The following is a 23656-nucleotide window of genomic DNA, read 5'->3' as shown; positions in this document are numbered from 1 at the left end:
AGCCACCTCTACAACTCCATTTATATCATCTCTGCCACCCACTCTATTTACGATAACCTCATTACTAATATTCTTGACAATGATGATACATTTCCTTTCATGTAAAAGTGTTTTATCACAAAGGTCTGAGAATAAGCCTTACAAAGTCTATGAACTATTCCTTCATGGGTTCTCATCAATGGTACACACCAGGTACTCATGCTCTTGAGATAATTGTTGCAATGCATCTGCCCCAGATGAAAAAAAACCCTGATTGTATAAAATAGAAAAGAGAAAACAGTTTAAAAATTAACAGAATAAACTGTATATGTGAAGAACACGATGACATGAACACTTGGAGTTGGAAAAGCCACCATTAATTTAGGTTTGTCTTGATCTTTAACATACAGAATTCACAATATTTCTTTTTATCTACAAGGAGCAAATGTGGTGTAATCAAAAAACACTGCTGTGAAAACTGTTATAAAGGAGCAGAATGCAATCTTATCCCGTAGAGAGAGCTTGCTGAATAGAGGCAAGAGTCCTGTGTCTCTGCCTAGACTTCACCAGAAAATCACTGAACCACAGAATATCTCAATTTGGAAGGGACCCACAAGGATCATCAAGACCAACTCCTGGCTCCACACAGCACCACCCAAAAATCAGACCCCATGTCTGAGAGCATTGTCAAAACACTTCTCAACCTCCAGCAGCTCGGTGCGGTGACCACTGCCCTGGGAGGCCTGTCCCAGTGCCCGACCACCTCTGGGTGCAGAACCTTTCCCTAACCCCCAGCCTGACCCTCCCCTGTCCCAGCCCCATGCCATCCCCTCAGGCCCTGTTGCTGTCCCCAGAGAGCAGAGCTCAGTGCCTGCCCCTCTGCTCCCCTCGTGAGGGAGCTGCAGGCCACCATGAGGCCTCCCCTCGGCCTGCTCTGCTCTGGGCTGAACAAACCAGGGGAACTCAGCCCCTCCTCATACGTCTTGTCCTCCAGACCCTTCACCATCTTTGTAGCCTTCCTTTGGACACTCTCTAATAGTTTTATGGCCTTTTTATACTGTGGTGTCCAAACTTGCAGACAGTGCTCTAGGTGAGGCTGCACCAGAGCAGAGCTGAGCGGGACAATCCCTTCCCTTGACCTACTAGCAATGCTGTGCTTGATGCACCCCAGGTATAGCCCTTTTGGCTGCCAGGGCACACTGCTGGCTCATGTTCAACTTGCTGTTGACCAAAACCCCCAGATCCCTTCCTGTGGGGCTGCTCTCCAGCCTCTCATTCACCAGCCTGTACATACAGCCAGGGCTGCCCCATCCCAGGTGCAGAATCTAGCACTTGCTCTTGTTAAACTTCATATTGTTAGTGATAGTCCAGCCCTCTAATTTGTCAAGATCTCTCTGCAAGGCCTCTCTACCCTTGATGGAACCAACTGCTCCTCCCAGTTTAGTGTCATCCACAAAAGGTTCACGGAGTAGCCCATGAGGATTCTGCCAGCCAAGTTCAAAGAAGCCATGGAGAATGACTCTTTTATTGTCCACCATATTTTCAAATTACATAAGGTTGAAGAATGCCAGTTGTCCCTCAGGCTGCAGGATCAGGTTGCATAGCAGTTCTTGGTCATAGCGGATTTGCAGTTCCCCCTTAAATGGGGGACTGCTCCATCACATTCTTGGGAGAAGAATGAAAATAAACTCTCTCTTCAGATAGTTTTGCCACAAAATCTTTGCATTGTGTAAGCTGATGATGTTTTTTGAGTATTTTGAAGTCCATTTCCCAGAAGCATGCTAAGAAGTAAATCCCTCAGATTGGTTGGCATATGTTATAAAAGGCATGTAGCTTATCAAAGGGAGAAAAGGACACTGCTAATAAAAAAAAGTCAGCTGCTAAAATGGCTTGTGCAGTCCACATAGATAGTTCTGTAACCGAACTAGTCAGTTTGAAAGTCATCTCTGTTCAGCTAGAACTGCAAGAACTTGCTGGTTTGTGAGGGACGAATGGGGAAGATATTGTTGGGAATGGTATATGAATAAGCCAATGATTAACTTGATCTATCTAAACTAACCACAAGCACGACATCAGTAACAGATTCAGTCCTGTGTAAACATCATGAGTATTTTGATTTTCAGCTTGTGGTCAATCTCTGACCTCCTGCCTCTGAATGGTTAGTATCACAAGAGTTCAGCTGAAGTCTTGCTTACATTGCTGTGCACAAGATTGATGCATGCAGGCTGATACAGTTTTGCAGGTACAGCAAGCCTAAATTAGAGGAGAGTCAGGTGACAGACACATATTTCACAGAAAGGCATGGTGCTGCCTGGCCATGCACCCTTTAGAATAAGCTATTTAAGCTAGCATCTTCCTACTTGCCAATTCTCTCTTCTTGAATTTTTTCTGTTTCATGTTGCTGAAACAGTTCTTTACTGAAAGCAGATGGCAAACATAAGAAATAATGATTTTCTTTTACCTGTTTGAAACTAGCTTCCTTCCTATTACCAGTCAGTGCTCCCTAATCCTTGGGTTGTGTAACTTGGTGAGCAGTTCTGCATTCATGACACATCGCTACCTTCATGACATCATAAACCTCAATCATTTACTGTCTAAACACGAAAATTGCAGCCTTCTTGTCTCTTCTACCAGAGTATCTGCTTCATTCCCTTGACTATACTGGCTGCACTACTACACGGGTTGAAAAGACCTACCAATAATGAGTGTGAGATCATTTTTCTGAATCATGTGTGACAGTTCTGAGTCCAGAATTGTCTAGAATTGAATTAGGTTCTCATCCCCTGGATGCAACACTTCATATTTGTGTGAGCCGAAGCTTACTTGCCATGCTTTTGACCACTTGCTCAGTTTGATGCAGGTTCCTCGTGGAGTCCCTCACCTTTTGCACAGTCAGACAGATCAAAAAACCCTAGTCATCTGCAGACTTGGAGCTTTCACTGCATGCTCCCTTTTTCAGGTCACTGATGAAGGCACTGAATAAAACTGGTCCCAGCACCAATGTTAGGGAACACTACCGAAGATTTGGAGCAATCCCAGAAGTAAATACAGACTGGGGGAAGAACTCATTGAGAGCAGCCCTGCAGAGAAAGGATTGGGAGTTCTGGTGGACAAAAAGCTTGACACGAGCCAGCAGTGTGTGCCTGCAGCCCAGCAGGCCAACTGCGCCCTGGGCTGCACCAACAGAGGGGTGGGCAGCAGGGGAGGGAGGGGATTGTGCCCCTCTGCTCTGCCCTCCTGAGGCCCCACCTGGAGCCCTGCGTCCAGGCCTGGGGCCCCCAGCACAAGGAGGATGTGGGGCTGTTAGAGTGGGTGCAGAGAAGGGCCACTAAGATGATCAAGGGGCTGGAGCACCTCCCCTGTGAAGACAGGCTGAGAGAGCTGAGCTGAGCTGAGCTTCACTCAGAGGGTGGTGAGGCACTGGTACAGGTTGCCCAGAGAGGCTGTAGATGCCCCATCCCCGAAGGCCAGGTTGGATAAGGCCCTGGGCAACCTGATCTAGTGGGTGGCATCCCTGCCTGTGGCAGGAGGGTTGGAACTAGATGATCTTCCAACCCCAGCCATTCTATGATTCTATGATTCTTCTCCATTCTTGCAAAGTGATCATTATGCCCTATGCTTGGCTATTCCTCAATATTTTCTTATCCTTTATTTATAGACATGAATCAAACTGAGATCATATCCCTGATTCATGTTTATTTTCATGTTAAGCTTCTGATTTAAATAATAATCTTCCATATTGTTCCTTTTAAGCCAGAGATTACGGATTTGCTTTGTTTGTTTGTTTTTGTTGTTGTTGTTTGGTAGTAACTCCTGCATAATATTTCATAATGTTCTCATTACTTCTCATTTCATAAACAGAATTACTAGAATTTGTGAAGTGACAGATTGCATTTGTAGCATAATGACTGTTTTGGCTTTTAAAAGTGGAAAAATTAATTATCACATTTAAAAAGCTAACACTGATGGAGCTTGAATAATTTCAATCTATTATGTTTTGTAAGGGGTTGACAACTTTTACCACATTTTCTGCCCCACCTGCAACTTCTAATATCTCATGAAAACATGTGGCCCTAACAAAAAATAATGTATTTCTTAAATGACAGAGAGACTTTGTTGATTTATGAGATATATAGATGGTCATTACGCAACCAAAGAGAAATCCAGACATGCTGTAAGTGTTCAGTTCATTACATCTGAATACATGTCTGCAGAGACAATAAATGTTAGAAAACATGTAGTTACAAAACTAAGAGTATCACCTCTTGTTTCTCCCATGTGGTTGCAGCAAAGTAGAGTTTTTGATGGCAAAACATTTTTAGTCAAAAAAATAAAAAATAAAAATGCATTCTTCAGCTTTGGCTATCACATTTGTTTCATGTTTTATTTTTATCTCCCAAAAAGTGGCTGTAGTCATACTCAAAGAAGGCAGCTGTTAAGCATGGTCAGTGTTTTTATAAGTGTATCCCAGTTTTGTCTGTTCTTTAATAATTCCAGTGATGTTGATTCAATGTGATCAGCTTGTTGGATATGCAGTAATATGCAGTGAGTATTTACTCAGGCTGAGTCCGCACCCACTTACTGTATAACACAGCACTATGAAATGTATAATGAAACAGAAAGGGCCGTCCCAGACCACCTGTAAATATCAAGAATGGCCTGAATGATCTGTCTCCTGTCAAGAACACTGGATTAGGTGTAAGTGACCATCTCCAAAACTAATAATTGCCTCTTCCCTGTCCTTCGTGGTACTGCATGCTACAGCTGCAGTATGCAGCCCAGATCTACAGCTATGCAAAGCTTTCTTTAAAGCTTGCTTTATATTCCTTTATAGGCCAAACAAAAATATGGAAAATACATTTTTGAGTTGTCAATCATTTTTGTTTGCATCTAAAACCCTTTTGAGAGGTCATCAGGTATTTTTTTTTTAATCTTTGAAGACACACTGCTACAAGGCTATGAAGCAGGTGAAGAGTCTGGAACGCAAGTCCTGTGAGGAGCGGCTGAGGGAACTGGGATTGTTTCCTCTGGAGAAGAGGAGGCTCAGGGGAGACATTATTGCTCTCTACAACTACCTGAAAGGAAGGTGTGGAGAGCTGGGGGTCGACCTCTTCTCACAGGTAACTAGTGATAGGACTAGAGGGCATGGCCTCAAGTTGTGCCAGAGAAGGTTTAGGTTGGAAATGAGGAGAAATTTCTTCCCAGAAAGAATGGTCAGGCATTGGAAGAGGTTGGCCAGGGAGGTGGTGGAGTCACCATCTCTGCGGGTGTTTAAGGAAAGGTTGGACCTGGTGCTTAGGGTTCAGTGGGTGATGGTGGTGGTAAGGGGATGGGTGGACCAGATGATCTTGGAGGGCTTTTCCAACCTTAATGATTCTACGATTTCAAAATGAGATGATATGTTAAAATGTCTTAAAGGCATGACAAAAATTCAGATTAAAAATTTAGATTTTTTTTTTTGGTTGAAACTTCACCAAACTGAAATTAATTTGCAAAGGACTGTAAGGAACCCCAAACTTCATTTTTTTGGTACCAAGTACTTTTTTTAAGCACTAAGACATCCTATCTTATTAGGATGATTATTAATTATTCTGTATTGTAGGTTGAAATTGTTCTCTTATTAGCTTTTTAAACCTGAAGATTGTGATGGCAAAAAGAAACAATGGCAATAGGGGATTAAAAGATTTTTTTATTTTTTTTTTGCTAGAACTCATTTTTAGATCATTTGCGCACAATAAAATTGAGACTTTTTTTTTCTTTTCATTTTGAATTCCTGTGACAGTAAAATAGCAAACAGACTTTCAAAATAATGACTCACGGTTTGAAACCTTGACTAATGAGGTACAGTCTGGTTTAACAGCATTGTTCTGAAGGTTTAAAAACATGGAATTAAAATGAAATCATTATCACAACATTAGCTGCAGTGGTCTCAGTTCCCAAAACCCCATTAAAATGGCTCCTAAAAAGGCCATAGCCACAATGGAGCAACCCCTTGACTCATTAGAGCGCCTTCGTGAGTCTACCAAAGGGTGTCTGCTGCTGAGCTGACGTGCTTCTCACCACAGACGTTTTACCACTGGAAATAGCACAGAAAAAGGAATAAAAACTTCTTTAGACTCCCAATTACTGAAGAGAGTCATCATAGATTGTCTAGAAGAAAGTGATTTACTGAGCTTTGCAGTGATTACAATCTCTATTATACCAGATACGATGCTTATCTTACAGAAACCCTCCACAGACCTCTGGGCAAATAATTAAAGCAAATAATTTGTTATTCATTGATTAATTTTGCCTTTCTTTTTCTTCTCCTAGCGAAACATCCTCGAGTTTATTGCTTTTTCTTCGGATAATTTCAGTATTCAGATTTATTCACCACTCAGATTTATGTGAAGAGTATCGGTGCTTTTACACTTCCTCAAGGAGCTGCCCCAACCCTCAGTGCACGCCCCGAGGTACCACCGGTGCCCTGAGGCCCAGGACCTTCATCCCCTGTCCCCAGGCACAGGGAGGTACCGGGCACCCCCTGGCGCCCCGAGCCCCCCGGGCGCTCCCCTCGTCCACCCCGCTGCCTGCCCGGCGCCCCCCGCCGCCATCACGCAGAAGGCGCCGCCCTCCACCGCCCTCCACCGCCCCCCGGGCCCCTCTCCCTACCGCCCGCAGAGCGGGGCCAATGAGGCGAAGCGCCGGCAATCGGGTGGGCCAATCGGCACGCTCGTGGCAGCCAGCGCAGCTGGGATTGGCTGAGGCTGGCGCAGCGGGGCAGGTCTGTGGGCGCTGGGGCTGTGCTGAGGCACAGTGCGGGCCATGATGGCGAACGTGGCAGATGCAGGCGTCAGGGGGCTTCAACTTCTTGTGCAGTCCAAATCTCCCTGTTCCCTTAACATAAATATCTGTATTGGCCCGATAGCAGATCGTGCTTTCACATACAACCTGGCCTCTCTGCAGGTTTCTTGTAGAAATACATGATATTCTCTATTCTTTGAAATATCTCTAGTGATATTTGTGGTTTTCTGGTGCTGCTACACATTTAGGAGATGGAGTGTCAGGAATTTAACTCGCATAGTTCCAGTGAGCTTCGATGAACAATGGGCTCTTTGGGGTAGAAAGTGTTGGAAAACATTTTCTTAGGCATCATCGTGCTTTTTTTGGGTAGCCATTCTAAAGGTTATTAAATTGAACATTCTGGCAAGCTGTATCATTTCCATACAGATTCTCCTGTAACAGTTCCGTGTGTTCGTACAGCAAATTATCCCAAGGAATGTGGGAGAGAAATCAGCTCATTGTCGGAAGGAGATACAGGACTTGCCGGTCCTGTAGACTGTAGTGCACTGTAGAAATATGTAAACTAATTTTAAACGAGCAATTAAAACTAGAAGCTGTTTGGCTATGGCAGCATGGGGTCTAGCAGAAGCTCAATTTTTTTGCTAGAAAGCAAGATAAAATAGCCTACAAAGAGTCTGCTTTTGCAGCTAGAATACATCCAAGCTGGCACATCTAAAAGCAGGTTGATTTTTCCTGAAGGGTGCTGAATTCTTTTGTGTAGAGGGCACAAGAGAAGGATTTTCTGCTCGCTTTTTTCTTGGTTTTGAATGGCAACTAGCTGCCAGAAGTAGGGATCAGAGTAAAGTGTTTCAAAATAGCTTCCCAGTAAGAGCAGCAGTCATTTAAACAGGTTTGGATGTAACTGATCTCCTTCTGGCATCTTTTCCCAGCCAGCCAGCCTGTCTTTCATCAAATGGTGACTTTGACAGATGCCTTGGGATAGCCAGGAACATCTAACAGCTTGTGGTCAGATTAAACGGGGGTAGCTTGTATCAAAACTTTGCGGTAGTGCACGACAGCTGCTGTCACACTTAGCCTGAGCCCACCATCCCTTTGTAGCATAACCCCTGATGTATGAGGAAGTTGCATTATTTTCCTGCTTAGAGAATTATTTTTTCAGAATACCATTGATTGCTCATAGTATGACCTGAAACCTGATAAAGCAGAAAGTGGAGAGCTCACCGAGATAACTGACTGGTCCAGGTGACTGAAGGCAGATGGTATTATACAATGACAAAAAATTTATCTCCCTACATTTCTCCCAGAGTGTAATTCCTTCACTGTCCACACTCCTGTATGGCAGTGCACTCCTGGGCTTCTTTCTGAGTTGAATAAGCTACTTCTGAGGTAGAACCTGCCTGTTTTTTAGAGCAAAATATGCATAAAGAACCACTCCTCATAAGTAATACACGTGAGACCATGATGGATTTGGGTCTTCATCTTATACAGTCCTTCAATGATTTCAGACTCTTTCGACTGAAAACAAAAAAATGAACAACAAAAAAGCATTTTTTTTCCTTAGAGCTAGAGGCCCTAGAGGCCTGTGGGAGACCTAGGCCAGGAGTCATGCAATATCCTAGGCCTCATCCCTGGAAAAGGTGAGCCTGGGGCAGTATGGACACAAACCATGACCCATGAGACAGGGATCCCTTTTGAGTGGAAAGATGCCCTTAAAGGCATCTTTTATTATAAAGGCATCCTGGGCTACCCGATGGCATAGCAATGTGAATTACCTGGTCACTCTATTTGTAATCCAGAAGGTGAGGCTTTTGTTTTGATTGGTCTGAACATCTATGGGGAGAAGGGTGGCTTTCAAGATGTGGCACAGCAGCCTAAGGGCAATGATTAGGGGAAAAAAAAGAAAAAAAAAAAAAGAGGAAGATGACAATATAAGGGAGAAAAGGCTGAAAACAAAGAAACAAAAACACACACACACAAAAACAGCTCTTCAGAGGTAGTTATATAGATTCTTAATAGGTTGTTCTTTCCCTCATTGTACCTTCCTACTGGTACTGTCAGCATTTGGATAGATGGTTTATCAGTGATATTTTTCTTCTGTATTTGAAGGAAATATAGAGGCATTAATTTTGTTTCCCCATGTGACCCCTTGTTTTTGTACTGAGTTCAGAATTAGTCTTACAGGTAAGCTCCAGTTGGTTGCAGCAGAGTCAGAAAGAACAAAACAGTTATTTCCTTAAGAACTATTCACAGCTATTTTCATACTTTTTGCTCAAATTGTAGATTCTGTAAGCTTGCTGGTGTATGGGCACACACCCGATTGTATGGGCACTCACTCCTGATTACTAGGTGAAGCTTCAACTGAGTGAGTCCCACTTTGGGTGAGTTTGGTTGGGTTACCCAGCCAGAGGATTTGCACGCCGCATATCAAGGTATCTGTAAGCAGCATGTGATTTGCAAGCAGAGCAGGGGGTTACATCCAACAAGGCAACTGGTTGCTGTGAACCACTTGCTGATCTGCGCAGGGGAGTGTTGCAACCTGTGGCAGATAGCAATGAACTCAGACAAGAGTTCATTGTCTCACCCTGCAGAAAGGACCCAGGCAGACCTCCCTGCTTCAATAGCAACACCGATCCCTCTGGAGTTAGTATGGACAAAGTTTGCCTTGGTTTTATTGTTACATTATAGAGGCAAAGACATTAGCTATACAACGGATCTGCTAGGTCAGAACATCTAGTTTTTGAAGAACCCCATCAAAATGCCTTTCCTTGCACTCTATCCATCCGTGATATATCTAGTTCAGTAATGAGGACTCACAGAATGAGCCACCTGTTCTCCTTGGAAAAGGTTGTATGGTTTGATAAAACATACTTGCAGAAAGATGAAGGCACGGCAAGAAAAAATATTTTGGGATTTAAATGCTGATACAATGATGAAACATACTCTTCCTGCTAGGCTACACACTAATTTGTCTCCTTGGTATTTTTTGAAGCAACTTAATAACAGTAGTGTCCACTATTAGGCAGAAAGCAGCAAAGAGCATATTAGTTTAAGTGTGTAAGTCCCAAGTATTACATATTTTTAAATTTATCTCCTTTGACTTACTCTTTGTTGGAGTAAATTTTTGAAGCATAAATATTAGAAAATATTCATTTTTACTCAGTCTGCTTTTTAGAATGATCACTGGTCTCTTGACAGCTTACTGAGTAGATCAGTTTATTAGGCAGTCTTACACCTTATTCATCAGTGGCAAATGTAATTTGAGAATCCACAGTTTTGTCTAAAATGCAGAGCCTTTGAAATATTGCAAGCTAAATACACAGGTACAATTATGCTGCACAAAGATTGACTTCAGAATTGCCTGTGTCACTTACTGACATCATCACTTAGCAAGAATTAACACAGGGAAGTCCTGTGACAAGTCTGTACAGAATTGGATTACATTATCATGAGGCCTCTTCTAGTCATAAAATCTGTGTGTGTGATTTGTTTTCACCACTAGAGAAATAACAGTTGCCTGATGTGTGTAAGACATAGGAATAAGACTTCAAAAAGTTAATCAGGTCTTTTTTTTTGGTCATGGTGGTTTGATTTTTTTTAGTTGTTTAGTTGTTTTGTTGTTGTTTTAAACAGGAAATATGTTTTCTTCTCATCAGAATGCTGCAAGCTTTTTTTTTTTTTCCTTTTCCTTTTTTTTTTTTCTTTTTTTTTTTTTTTTCAGGGAGCAATTCAGCTGGGCCTTGATTCTTCATGTCTCTGTGTTGGATTCAGTCATCTGAGCAGTGCAAAGCAGGATTACAATTGTACCAAATCAGACTGTACAGACTTTACACTAAAATTCGCTGCTGGATATGGCTGCAGAAAGCTAATGGGAAGGCAGATTCGCTTGCTGATTTTCCTGAGGGCCATATGGAAAGAAACATTTTCTGATCATCTACTGCATACAGCAAACTGTACCCTTTGTGGGGTGTTGTGACCCAGAGAAGTCACTGTGACTTTTGTGTTGACTTCAGCAGGGTCAAAATTGACCCTTGGGATCTTCTTTGTGGATGGGACAGGAAGACAAGGTTGTCAGGACTTGAATTTCCCCCGGGTGCTGTAAGTGGAGAACAGCATTCCACATTGTGGTCACTTTCTGGGATACATGCAAATCTTTGTCCTAGTATGCATTATTTGTCCTACTTTTAGTTTTAGCCATTAATGGTGAAAATTAAAGTCAGTAGCTTTACTCAGCATGTCACTACATGGCTCACGCAGCAGGAATGAATTTTACGTTAATGCAACTTTCAGAATCTGCCGAAGGCAGCCGGCCCTGAGCATAACCCCCACATCACCAAAGCCGGTGGAGCTGCACCATGTTAAAACTGGTTATGGGGGAAGTCACGAGCTCCGTGTGATTATTTTTCTGTTTAACATGGTATTCTTTTTCTCAACTTTTGACTATAAAATAGCATCATACGGCTCCATGTTTACAACATCTTACATCAAGCACATTTTATGAATGGATAATTTTTAGGTTTTGTCTACTAGAGCACTGACACTGAGGCTTTGTTGTTGATGGCAGTAGTTGTTTGTTTGTTTTTACTTTTACACAACAAAATGTTTTGCAAGTCCAATTAAGATTTTTGTTTGCACATCTTAAGCCCTTACTGACATAAAGTAGGGCAATCTCAATTGCCATGAATTATCTTAACTCTCGTAAATGTGTTGGTTCAGAACGACTGAGAGTCTAGATTGAAACTGGCCTCACTGTGCTGAAAAATATTAAATTGTTGGAGTACATGAAGTCCAAGGAGAAACAAAACCCAGTTCAAACCCTTTTATGCCATCTGCAGACATAAAGCAAAAAGTTAGTTACCACTAGAGGAAAAAAAGGTTTTCAATGTGAGGATGTTGCGTGCGGAACAACTTTCCACTTTTACATTATCCCTTGTTGAAATTGAAGCCGAGGCAATAAGCTTACAATCCAAATAACAGTAGTATGACTTTGAGATCATACAATGCATGAGACAGTGCTGTTAGAGTGTAATCTCATTTATTCTTTCACTGAAAAGCATTCATACTGGACTCTTCATTATGAAAGAAACTGAAAGATTTTTGGTCATAAGTTGTATGTATAAAATTGCCTAGAATTAGTCCTTGAGGACACATAATTTGGAGCCCTCTGAGTTATGCTTAAAAATGATTTATATTTATCCATTCAACTTCTGCGTTAGAAGGATAGTTACTGAACTGTGATATTGTAAGTGAACAGAGGAAATTTTAAAACCCTAGACAAAACTTGTGCTCACATTTTTTTCACAAGATACTAGAATAAGATAAACATACATTTACATACGTCAGGCTTAAAATTGGGTCAGTCTTTGCTAGCTTAAAGCTTGGCTACTGGAAAACCCAGCAAATAAACCAGAGATATTTGGGAAATGATCTTGTAATTACTCACTATATATTCAGACCGGCTATTCCACTAGTTGGCATCTAATCTACTCTCTTTTTTTTTTTTTTTTTTTTTTTTACTATAAACTAATAAAAAGAGCTGACTGAAAAATAATTCTACTTTGTGTTTATGAACACAAAAATCAGTTCATTAAATAACTCCTCTTCATAATGATGTTGTAAAACTACTCTCTGCTGCAAGATTATCATATTGTCTCATACTACGGAATTGTATGGCACAGAAAATGTGAGGTATGACATATATTTCATTATAACAGAGCATTGTTCCTCACAATATGTGATCATAGGTTGCAAGGATAAAATAATAGCACATCATGAGTCAAGCTAGAATTGCAGTGCTATGCATAATGACCCTCCTACTCCCTAGAGGACTGATACATATCTAAGCTCTTTCTAAGCAGTTTCTCACTGTAGTTGCATCTATACATATCTGGCTTTATTGAATTTCTTACTGATGGAGTTCAATGAATAAGCCCTATTTAGATTTGGCTCCTATCCTAGTTTAAAATCCTGGTGACTGCTGTAGGAGGTTTGCCAAGTACAGACAACAACATAAACTCCATAAAGAGAACTGTTGAGAACACTTGCAGATGTATTTGTATTAGGGGAACGTCTGGAGATTACAGCTGAAGAGTTACTGCCCTGCTGGCAGCTGACACATGCACCAGTGTCACCAGAGCAGATTTCCCCCCTGTATTCAGGCTGAGAAGCTAAGGCAGGGGGAGATTAAAGATGTGGCTTGCCTTCTGCAGCTACATAATAATAACAAAAAATAAAAAAAAAGGGAGGCGTAGTGGGGGTGGTGGCATGGGTGTTCTGATCTAATCAGCTCACTACCCAGGGAAGAAGCAGGGCAGTTCATCCACAGGACAGGTCCACTGAATGGCTCCGGAGCTCCTGTTTCTTTCATCTGTCTGTAAAGGGAGCCAATATTTTTGTCTGCATTAGTAAGCAATTTAGCAAAATCATAGCAGATGAGTAGTTTGAAGTAGCTGTTGATGAAGCCCATATGTCTATGCTATATGCACTTCAGGAGCTTTACTTTGGGCTAAATTTAGTGCAGTGTCCCTGACTGAGAGCATGGTTTGAGGCCGTCTGAAGAACCAATCCCTTTTTGGTGCCTCTTGCTCCATTAGGGAGAAATTCTGGTGCAAGCACCCTCTAGTTTGTGCAAAACAACATTGCTTTGTGTCAAAAATGGACATGATCAGGAGATTCGATTAAAAGCTGTGCTACTGCTATGAATCAAAATCTGCTGTATGTGCAGCCGATGTCACAGGTTTAGACCCGGTCCTCCGCCTGTTATTTGTCTGAGGTGTATTGAGAGAAGTCCCAGACTAGGTGACTGGTTTATGTTCACAAGGGATCTGGGGCAATGCTAGAAATCAGAGGTCTTCTAAATCATAGTCCATGTCCTGTGAGCATGGCAGTCCTCTTCAGTGTGTGTTAAGTTGATCATATGAAGTGACAAATCTCACAGAATGAAAGACTTTGAGTTCAGTGTAAGTTATGTCAGCCTCAAACAAAGTTAATTGTAGGGCTGAAGGCAGTTGCTTGAACTCCAGAGTGCTGGGCATTTGAGTGGCAGGTGCAAGTAAAATCACAGAATCACAGAATCACAGAATCACAGAATCACAGAATCGTCTAGGTTGGAAGAGACCTCCAAGATCATCTAGTCCAATCTCTGTCCTAACACTAACAAGACCTCCACTAAACCATATCACTAAGGACTACATCTAAACGTCTTTTAAAGACCTCCAGGGATGGCGACTCAACCACTTCCCTGGGCAGTCCATTCCAATGCCTAACAACCCTTTCAGTAAAGAAGTTCTTCCTAATATCCAACCTAAACCTCCCCTGGTGCAACTTTCGCCCATTCCCCCTCGTCCTGTCACCAGGCACGTGGGAGAATAGACCAACCCCCACCTCGCTACAGCCTCCTTTAAGGTACCTATAGAGAGCGATGAGGTCTCCCCTGAGCCTCCTCTTCTCCAGGCTAAACAACCCCAGCTCCCTCAGCCGCTCCTCGTAAGACTTGTTCTCCAGACCCCTCACCAGCTTCGTTGCCCTTCTCTGGACTCTCTCGAGCACCTCCATGTCCTTCTTGTAGCGAGGGGCCCAAAACTGAACACAGTACTCGAGGTGCGGCCTCATCAGAGCCGAGTACAGGGGGACAATCACTTCCCTAGACCTGCTGGCCACGCTGCTTCTTATACAAGCCAGGATGCTGTTGGCCTTCTTGTCCACCTGAGCACACTGCTGGCTCATATTCAGCCAGCTATCAACCAGTACTCCCAGGTCCTTCTCGGCCAGGCAGCTTTCCAACCACTCATCTCCCAGCCTGTAGCTCTGCTTGGGGTTGTTGCGCCCCAGGTGCAGGACCCGGCACTTGGCCTTGTTGAACTTCATACAGTTGACCTCAGCCCATCGGCCCAGCCTATCCAGATCCTCCTGCAGAGCCTTCCTTCCCTCGGGCAGATCGACACACGCACTTAGCTTGGTGTCATCTGCAAACTTACTGAGGGTGCACTCAATCCCCTCCTCCAGGTCATCGATAAAGATATTAAAGAGGACTGGCCCCAGCACTGAGCCCTGGGGGACTGTACTAGTGACCGGCCTCCAACTGGATTTGGCTCCATTCACCACAACTCTTTGGGCCTGGCCATCCAGCCAGTTTTTAACCCAACAAAGCGTACGCCAGTCCAAGCCACGAGCAGCCAGTTTCTTGAGGAGAATGTTGTGGGAAACGGTGTCAAAAGCCTTACTGAAGTCAAGGTAGATCACATCCACAGCCTTCCCCTCATCCACCAAGCGTGTCACTTGGTCATAGAAGGAGATCAGGTTCGTCAAGCAAGACCTACATTTCATAAACCCATGCTGACTGGGCCTGATCGCCTGGTTGCCCTTCAAGTGCCACGTGACGACATTCAAGATAATCTGCTCCATGAGCTTCCCTGGCACTGAGGTCAAACTAATAGGCCTATAGTTCCCCGGGTCTACCCTCCGGCCCTTCTTGTAGATGGGCGTCACATTTGCTAGCTGCCAGTTGACTGGGACCTCTCCTGATAGCCAGGACTGCCGATAAATGATGGAAAGCGGCTTGGCCAGCTCCTCCGCCAGTTCGCTCAGTACCCTCGGGTGGATCCCATCCGGCCCCATCGACTTGCGTACATCCAAGTGCTGTAGCAGGTCGCCAACCATTTCCTCGTGGATAGTGAGGGCCACATCCTGCTCCCCATCCCCTTCCACCAGCTCAGGGTACGGGGTATCCAGAGAACAACTGGTCTTGCCGCTAAAGACTGAGGCAAAGAAGGCATTGAGTACCTCAGCCTTTTCCTCATCTTTTGTAACTAAGTTTCCTCCCGCATCCAGTAAAGGATGGAGATTCTCCTTAGTCCTCCTTTTGGTGTTGATGTATTTGTAAAAACTTTTTTTGTTATCTTTAACGGCAGTAGCCAGATTGAGCTCCAGATGAGCTTTGGCCTTTCTAATTTTGTCCCTGCACAGCCTCGCAACATCCTCATAGTCCTCCTGAGTGGCCCGCCCTCTTCTCCAAAGATTATAAACCCTCTTTTTTCTCCTAAGCTCGAGCCACAACTCTCTGTTCAGCCAGGCCGGTCTTCTTCTGCACCGGCTCATCTTTGGGCATGTGGGGACAGACCGCTCCTGAGCCATTAAGATTTCCTTCTTGAAGAGTGCCCAGCCTTCCTGGACTCCTCTGCCCTTCAGAACCTCCTCCCAAGGGACTCTGCCAACCAGTGTCCTGAACAGCTCAAAGTCTAAAGTAAGTAGAAAAGTTCTAAAAGAACTAAGTAGAAAGTTCTAAAATAAGTAGAAAATGTTGATAACAGGCATTTCTCAGGCAAGATGTTCACCTGTTCACGTCTTGGTATGAACATGAGAGCCCTGTGCCTCAGAGGAAGAAAGCTGTAAGTCCTCCGCGGAGCTATTTTCCTTCCTTTGAAGAGGAATACCTTCCCCTGTTAGGGCAGAAAAGCCCAGAAAGTTCTTTCTTTGGGGCCCTTCTAAGTTTTCTCATCTGTACATGCACAAATAAGTCCATGGCTCACCTCTTCCTGACTGTTGCCCCACCCTGTAATGGTCTCCCTTTATTTCTCATGAATTTCCACCACCACCACCCCTGGACCAGTTTACCCCCCCAATTTACTCCAATCTGCAAACTGCTACTCTGCTTTTGTAGAGAAGTCTGCACCCAACTGTGCTAAGCAGATTTCACATCCAGTTTGTTTGTGTGAGCTACGCACATCAACTTTCATCACTGTTAACATTATTTGATTAGAACTGAGATTAAAAAAAAATAATAATAATCAATGAATATTTTATACCAAAGCATGTGTGTGTTCGTGTGATCAGGGGCTCAGCTGCAGGAGGTCTGTGGCGCAGATCTGAGATCTTGTGGAACAAATAATTTGGTGTACATTTCTTCTCATCTGCAACAAAGGATCTGTGAATGCAGAGAAAAGATAAAACCAGTGACAACCAGCTTTCCCAAAAGCTCCTGAGTTTCCATGGAAAATCTCAAAGGGCTCGTGGGCTGCTTAGGAGGCTCTGTGCCTTCTGTGCTGCTCTGGCTGTGCTGGCAAAAGACAAGTTGGCTTGAAAGTCCACAGAAGACGTTTCTATCAAGGAGAATAATTCCCCATTGGAATTAGTACTCTAAGAGAAAGAAGAAGAGGAAAATAAATGGGGGAATGGATTGGGGGTGGGGGGTGGGGATTGGGGGGGGAGCTGTCAACATCCATGGACCTCTTTGCTGGATGCAGATATTTTTTTTTCTATTTGTTAACTGGTTGATTGAACTCTGAAATTTCCTAGGAATAGGAAATCTGCTAAGGTAGGTTTGAATAAGCAAATAAGTTAGTAAAACTAAAATAAGATGTATTTAATTTCAAAACACTGGATTTTAACATTATCAGAATGAAATGTTTCAGGCCTTGATATTTTAAAGAGCTTCATCTCAATCTTTAATAAATCACTTTTTATGAAGTGACACTTCCATATTAAAATTGGCATACCTTTATAGAGGGGGGTTTTAATGGGTAGATAGCACCAATCTGCCTGGAAATAAAGTGCAGTTACAATTTTGAAATTTTTGTTCCATCAGTATTTTTTAGAAAACCTTGGTTTAATTAAACATAAATTTCCCCCCTCCTACTTTTCTTTACTTTGAATGTATCTGAAAATCCCACTATTCATTTTTATGGATAGTGAGTCCCTGAAAACTTGGAATAAGTCATAACAAGGGAAGGGCTCATAACCAGAGTAATGAAAGACTATTGTAGCTCAGGAGGAGGGTGAATTTGAAATAGGTATTATAGCCAAGGCCAGTGCCCATTTCTAAAACCACTGGCTTGTAGCAGAAGAGTTTGAAAAGATGTTATTCTCCATGTTCTTTTGTTTAGACTGTAATTTTCATTTGTACTACTGGTTCTGTATTTGCCTGTAGACAGTGGCATCAGATGAGAAAAAACTAAACAAGTTTTAAAAATCACCTACCAGCATGCTGGTATTTCAGATCTATTCTCACATTGGGAAGGGATAAAAAAAGGTAGGGAATGAAATGATTCCAGACAGACTGTGTGTGTCCTGGAATTACTTTGCAGTCCACATAACACATTCAGACAAATGATTACTTGGCCTACATGATTTTATTGTTTAAAGGATTTCTTCCCCATTTCTAATATGAGCCAGGATATAACAGAAGCTCGAGCCTTTCTTCTTTCCTTTTCCTTTTCCTTTCCCTTTTCCTTTTCCTTTTCCTTTTCCTTTTCCTTTTCCTTTTCCTTTTCCTTTTCCTTTTCCTCTTCCTCTTCCTCTTCCTCTTCCTCTTCCTCTTCCTCTTCCTCTTCCTCTTCCTCTTCCTCTTCCTCTTCCTCTTCCTCTTCCTTTTTTTTTTCTTTTTCTTTCTTTTTCTCCCCCATATTAATCCCACTTTTTACTTATTTCTGGCTTCTTGATGATAAAGACTAGGATTTGTTCTCTGAACCATTTGGAATCTTGACATGACTTACCTTCCCCAGTTCCACTGAAAGTTGCAGTACATCTCTCTTTTTACATATACCCTGTATCTTCTTTCTACAATGGAGTTTTCTGTTTCATTCTGTTCCATTTATCTAATGATGTGGCCACTTCTCTGTGACAGCATTTGTCTTTGCATTACATACCTTTTTATGCCTGAAAACTAGTCATTCACACTTTTTCCATCACCATGGAAACATGGAAATGGGAGATAAAGTTTGCTCATTCACTCGAACGGGTTACAGTGACTTGCTGCTTTTTGCATCATGTGTATTTATATGACTGTATTGAACAACAAGGGCAAATCCCGTTCACACAGGCTGTGCATCTTTTCAGACATTACTGCCTTTGTAATGGAAATCAGGTCTGGTAGGTTCCAGGCATACTTTCGAAGAGCCTTCTTGTTCAGTGATGCGTCATTTCTTTCTTTCTTCAGTGTAATCCTCATTTTTTTTCCCCTTTTCATTCATTTTCTGTGATATAAAGGGATGCTAGCTGTTTCACGCGAGCTTGCAGTAGAGGAATGAGGTTTAGTTACTAAAGCAACCATATGTGTAAGCCAGAACACAACCACGTCTCCATCATAATTCTGAGGTCCTGAGGAATGAAAAGCCAGTTTAGCTCAAAACAAAATTCGTATATAAGAGTGATACATAGCCCAGTGATCTCAGATTATTACATAATAAGAGCTTTACACTTTCATGTTCCTAAGGTTCTCCCTCTGGAGCATGTCACTGCCATAGGAAAAGGAACGTTATCCTGGCTGCAGACAGTGTAAGCAGGGTCAGGGAGCTGGAACAAAAGTATCAAAAGGAAAAAAAAAATATGATTTAGTATTGTAAGGAAAGGCTCATTCCAGATGGATGGCGATAGAGAGAACAGACCTGATCTTCCATCTCCATGAAGCCAACTTCTGAGGAGATAAGTTTAAGAGAAGGAAAGACTATTAGGATAATCTCATCTGACCCTGACTTTCATTTGGGCTGAAGAAAAATAGTAAAAAGGAAGCCAAGGATGAATACAAAGCATCTCTGCTACCACAAGGAAAATCCCCATAAGGAGCAGGATAGGATTTCTACTACCTGAGGCAGAAAATAGTCTGGTGAAATAGCCTGGTACATAGTGGAGTAGTTTGGGTCTATAAGCCTCCCTGTCTTTTTCAATCCCTTCCTTTGGGGTTTCTAATCCCTTGGTTAGGTCTGACTGAGTCTTTTTCCAAACGTTTACTTTCTTTTTAAGACAATCTACTTATAAGTGTATCACTCTGAATTCCTTTTTCTAATCTAGTCTGTTTGGCCACAAGAGCTGTTCCCAAGTGCCCAGGTACCTTATCATTCGGTACTAGAGTTACTTCCCAAGGAGGTAACATAATGGTACACTTAGGTTTGCGAATAGCTGTTTAGATTGCTAAAGCCCTGAAGGCTCATGCCTGAGTGAAATACAGTGCTTTTCCCATGGTTCTGCAATATTTTCTGTTTATGGCTTATGGAAATTTGTATTTTTAGTCAGTTCAAACATACAAGAACTCTAAGATTCTATGACACTATTATAAATAATTAAAAACTGCTATAGGAGTAGAGCTTTAATGTGCTAAGAAAGTTTTGGAACGGTTCTAATATATTTTCTTGACTTGCCCTACAATGTTAGAAAAGCTACTTCTGAACAGCAGATGGTCTCAGGCCAGGAAATTACTAACAGAGTGGAACAAGTTGAATTACAATTGGTTATTTCTTGCCAGGTTTCTAATCTCAGCCCTGCGAGGTGTTAAGTGCCCTCAGCTCCTGATGAAATGAGGGTTGATGGCATTCAGCACTCAGCTGGATTGGGTACTGCATACATAATATAATTTTTCTATTTCAGAAATGCAATTTCTGATACAGGCTTTTAGACTACCCATTAAAACTATCTAAGAGTGCACAGGCAGGTGTAGCTGAAGCCGAGGCCTGTTGCACCCATAAAGTAGAAATATTTTAAGCAGGCTATTTGCATGCCTCCAATACAGGTATAAGCACACTAAAATAGAATAACCAACAACAACATATAGGCATTTTGTAACACAGCTAAGCATAGGTATATTACAAATATGTAATCACAAGGGGACAAACAGATTTTTGGTATAGTTACACAAATGGGGTACAGGAAATGGTTGTGTGCAGGTAGTAAAACCTGCAAGATAAGAACAAAGGATGAAGACAAGGGAGGAAAGACTGTAGAATCATAGAATTGTTTGGGTTGGAAGGGACCTTAAAAACCATCTTGTTCCAAGCCCCTTGGCGTGAGCAGGGACACCTTCCACTAGACCAGGCTGCCCCCAGCTCCATCCAGCCTGGCCTTGGGCACCCCCAGGGATGGGGCAGCCACAGCTCCTCGCGGCAGCCTGCGCCAGGGCCTCACCACCCTCTGAGTAAAGTATTTCTTCCTACTGTCTAATGTAAACCTACCCTCTTTTAGTTTACAGCTTTGACACGTTATCTGATCACTCCCTAATAAAGTCCCTCCCCATCTTTCCTGTAGGCCCTCTTTGATATTGGAAGGTCTCACTGGAGCCTTCTCTTCTCCAGGCTGAACAACCCCAACCCTCTCAGCCTGTCTTTGTAAGAGAGGTGCTCCAGCCCTCTGACCATCTTCATGGCCCTCCTCTGGATGCAGTCTAACAGGTCCATTCTTATGTGGGGGACCCAGACCTGAATGCAGTACAAGATATCTGGTGATACTGGAGTAGTGCTGCAGACCAAGGAGGAAAGATGTTTGGCAAAACCAAAATAAGTCCCAGTCATAAAATAAAATAAAATAATAATAATAATAATAAACAACTGTGTTAGGAGCAGGTGCCTTACTCTGCCTTACTCTTTGGGGAGGGAGAGGGACGCAGGAAACAAAAATGATAAGCAAGGTAAAATGGGGAAAAAGAAGTTGCCTGTTTTGCTTGCATCTTCCCTCAAATTCTTAAACCTGATCATCAGCCTTGGGAAATAGGACCATGAAAGATCACAGCTATCAAATCTCATTACCTGGCATCAGCTGCCTTATGCTGTACATCTACAGTTAGTTCAGGATAAGAGTAAGAACTAACTGCTTCAGTGTGTGATAATGTTTAAAACTAAACCCTTGCTAATGTGTTCTGTTAATGACTATCTGTCTAGTAAAACTTGTTTTTGATGTTTGAAAGTGGATTTCTTTATCTGCCTTCTGACCAGCATCATCAATGCTATGCATATGCAAGTATATGTATACATACATATACACAATATATGTGCATGTACCACTTTATATATATGTGTACACATATATATACACCCATGTCCATACATTATATACATATATATACGTGGTGTATCATATACACCAAGGTAATTAAAGGACAGAGCACCTCTCCTATGAGGAGAGGCTGAGAGAGCTGGGACTGTTGAAAGGAGGGCTATGAAGAAGGTGAAGGGTCTGGAGGACAAGACGTATGAGGAGGGGCTGAGTTCCCCTGGTTTGTTCAGCCCCGAGCAGAGCAGGCCGAGGGGAGGCCTCATGGCGGCCTGCAGCTCCCTCACGAGCTCACAAGTAGGCCCAGGGGGATCTCATTAATGTCTGAAAATATCTGAAGGGAGGTGGAAAGAGGACAGAGCCAGGCTCTGTTCAGTGCTGCACAGGGACAGAACAAGAGGCAATGGGCTCAAACTGGAGCACAAGAGGATCCGTCTGAATGTCAGGAAGCACTTCTGTGCTGTGCAGTTGATGGAGTCCTGGCAAAGACTGCCCAGAACGGTTGTGGAGTCTCCTCCCTGGGGATTTCCAGCCTGGACGTGGTCTGCTGTGGGTGTCCCTGCTGGAGCAGGGCTTGGACCAGATGGGCCCGGGGTCCCTGCCAACCTCAACCAGTCTGTGATTCTGTGGTATCTATCTACCTAAATACATGTATACGATGTTGGAATCCAGGCCTCATCTGTTTCCTTTTCAGTAACCCTGTTGAAAACACCAGGACCAAACCTCTTAGCTAGTGACATCTCTTTGGACAGGTTCCTGTTCGGAAGGGCTGGCTGAGACCTCCCTTCCCGTCCTCCCCAAGCGCAGCTTGGTGGGGTCTCTCTCCCAGTTTTGTGCATCCACCAAAGCACCCTTCTTACCGTCCAAAGGTGTCCTGTCTAGTGCCATTTATCAGGAATTTTCCCATCAGAAATAAAATTACTTTGTAAGGAAGCTGATTTCAGATTTTTTTTTTTTTATATAGGCTTTCTGAGTGAATGCTTGAATGAAACTAGTATGAATTATTTGACTCTGAAGACTGTAGTTTGTATCACTGGGAATACTTCGTAAGAGCTAGAAATCCCTAATTCTGCGCTATCCACTTTCAAAATCAATTATGCTAGCTAGTAACAAGACATTTGTTCCATTTTCACTTTCTTCTTTCTCTCCAATAGCTTTTTTTTATTATTATTATTAATTTTTTTTTCCTGTAGCATGCCCAGAGATATCATATTTCAGGAGCAACTTCAAATTATTTCCCTACATTATTTCTTGTCTACTTCCAAACATAGCAGAACCCTTACCTTTGGTCTAAGCATCATTGTATAAATAAGACTATTGCTAGATTGATTTGCATTCTCCATCCTTGGTAACCATGGGAGAGTTAGTGTTTTTCCTTTCAGTTAAACAAATGCTGTAAAGAAAGAATTAAATGGAAACATCTGAAGGAGTGCTTTCTCAGCACCTTTCCCTCTCCACCTCAGCAGAGTGTGGTGGTTTTAACAAGTGGTGCTAAATAACATTTATATCTCTGTGGAAGAGGTACATTGTCATATCACCAGAGGATGTGCTCTCAGAGGATGGGTCTTTCTGCTGGACACTGCGTCCTGTGGTCTGTCCTGCAGTGAGGCCCCTGACCAGCTCAAGGACTGTGGCTGGGTCCTCTGCAGCACTGGCTGATGGCAACAGCCCAGGGATGAGGACAGGACGTGTCCTTGCCCAGGACATGATACTGTCCTGCAGCGATTCCCAGATTTGGCACTCCCCCAGTATTTCTGCAATATTTCCCACCTCTGAAATGTTTCCTGTCACCTCCAAGCCCACATCACATCCCTCTGAAATGCATCTAGAACATGGCCAGTGAAACAGGAGGGCCACAGCATGGCTATAGGGAGAGAAGAGAAAGGGGCAGCAGTGTAAAAACATTGTGACCATTGCAGCTGGATTTACAAATATTGCAACCACAGTCACTGATAATAGTGCAGTCAGATTTAGCAAGGCATTTCTTCTCTGCAAGACACATCATAAGAAAGTAAGCAAGGCCATTGTGGGTATAAGTGCACAAAGATCTCAGCAGTTTGTGTGCAACAATGGTCACTAGTGGATCATCTAGGATGAAGTGTAGAAACATGGACAAAGAAGGGAAGAGAAAGCAGAAAAAGATGCC

The sequence above is a fragment of the Cygnus atratus genome, chromosome 5 (genome assembly GCF_013377495.2).
Source record: "Cygnus atratus isolate AKBS03 ecotype Queensland, Australia chromosome 5, CAtr_DNAZoo_HiC_assembly, whole genome shotgun sequence".
Lineage (NCBI taxonomy): Eukaryota > Metazoa > Chordata > Aves > Anseriformes > Anatidae > Cygnus > Cygnus atratus.
Note: the sequence above shows the minus strand (reverse complement) of the source record.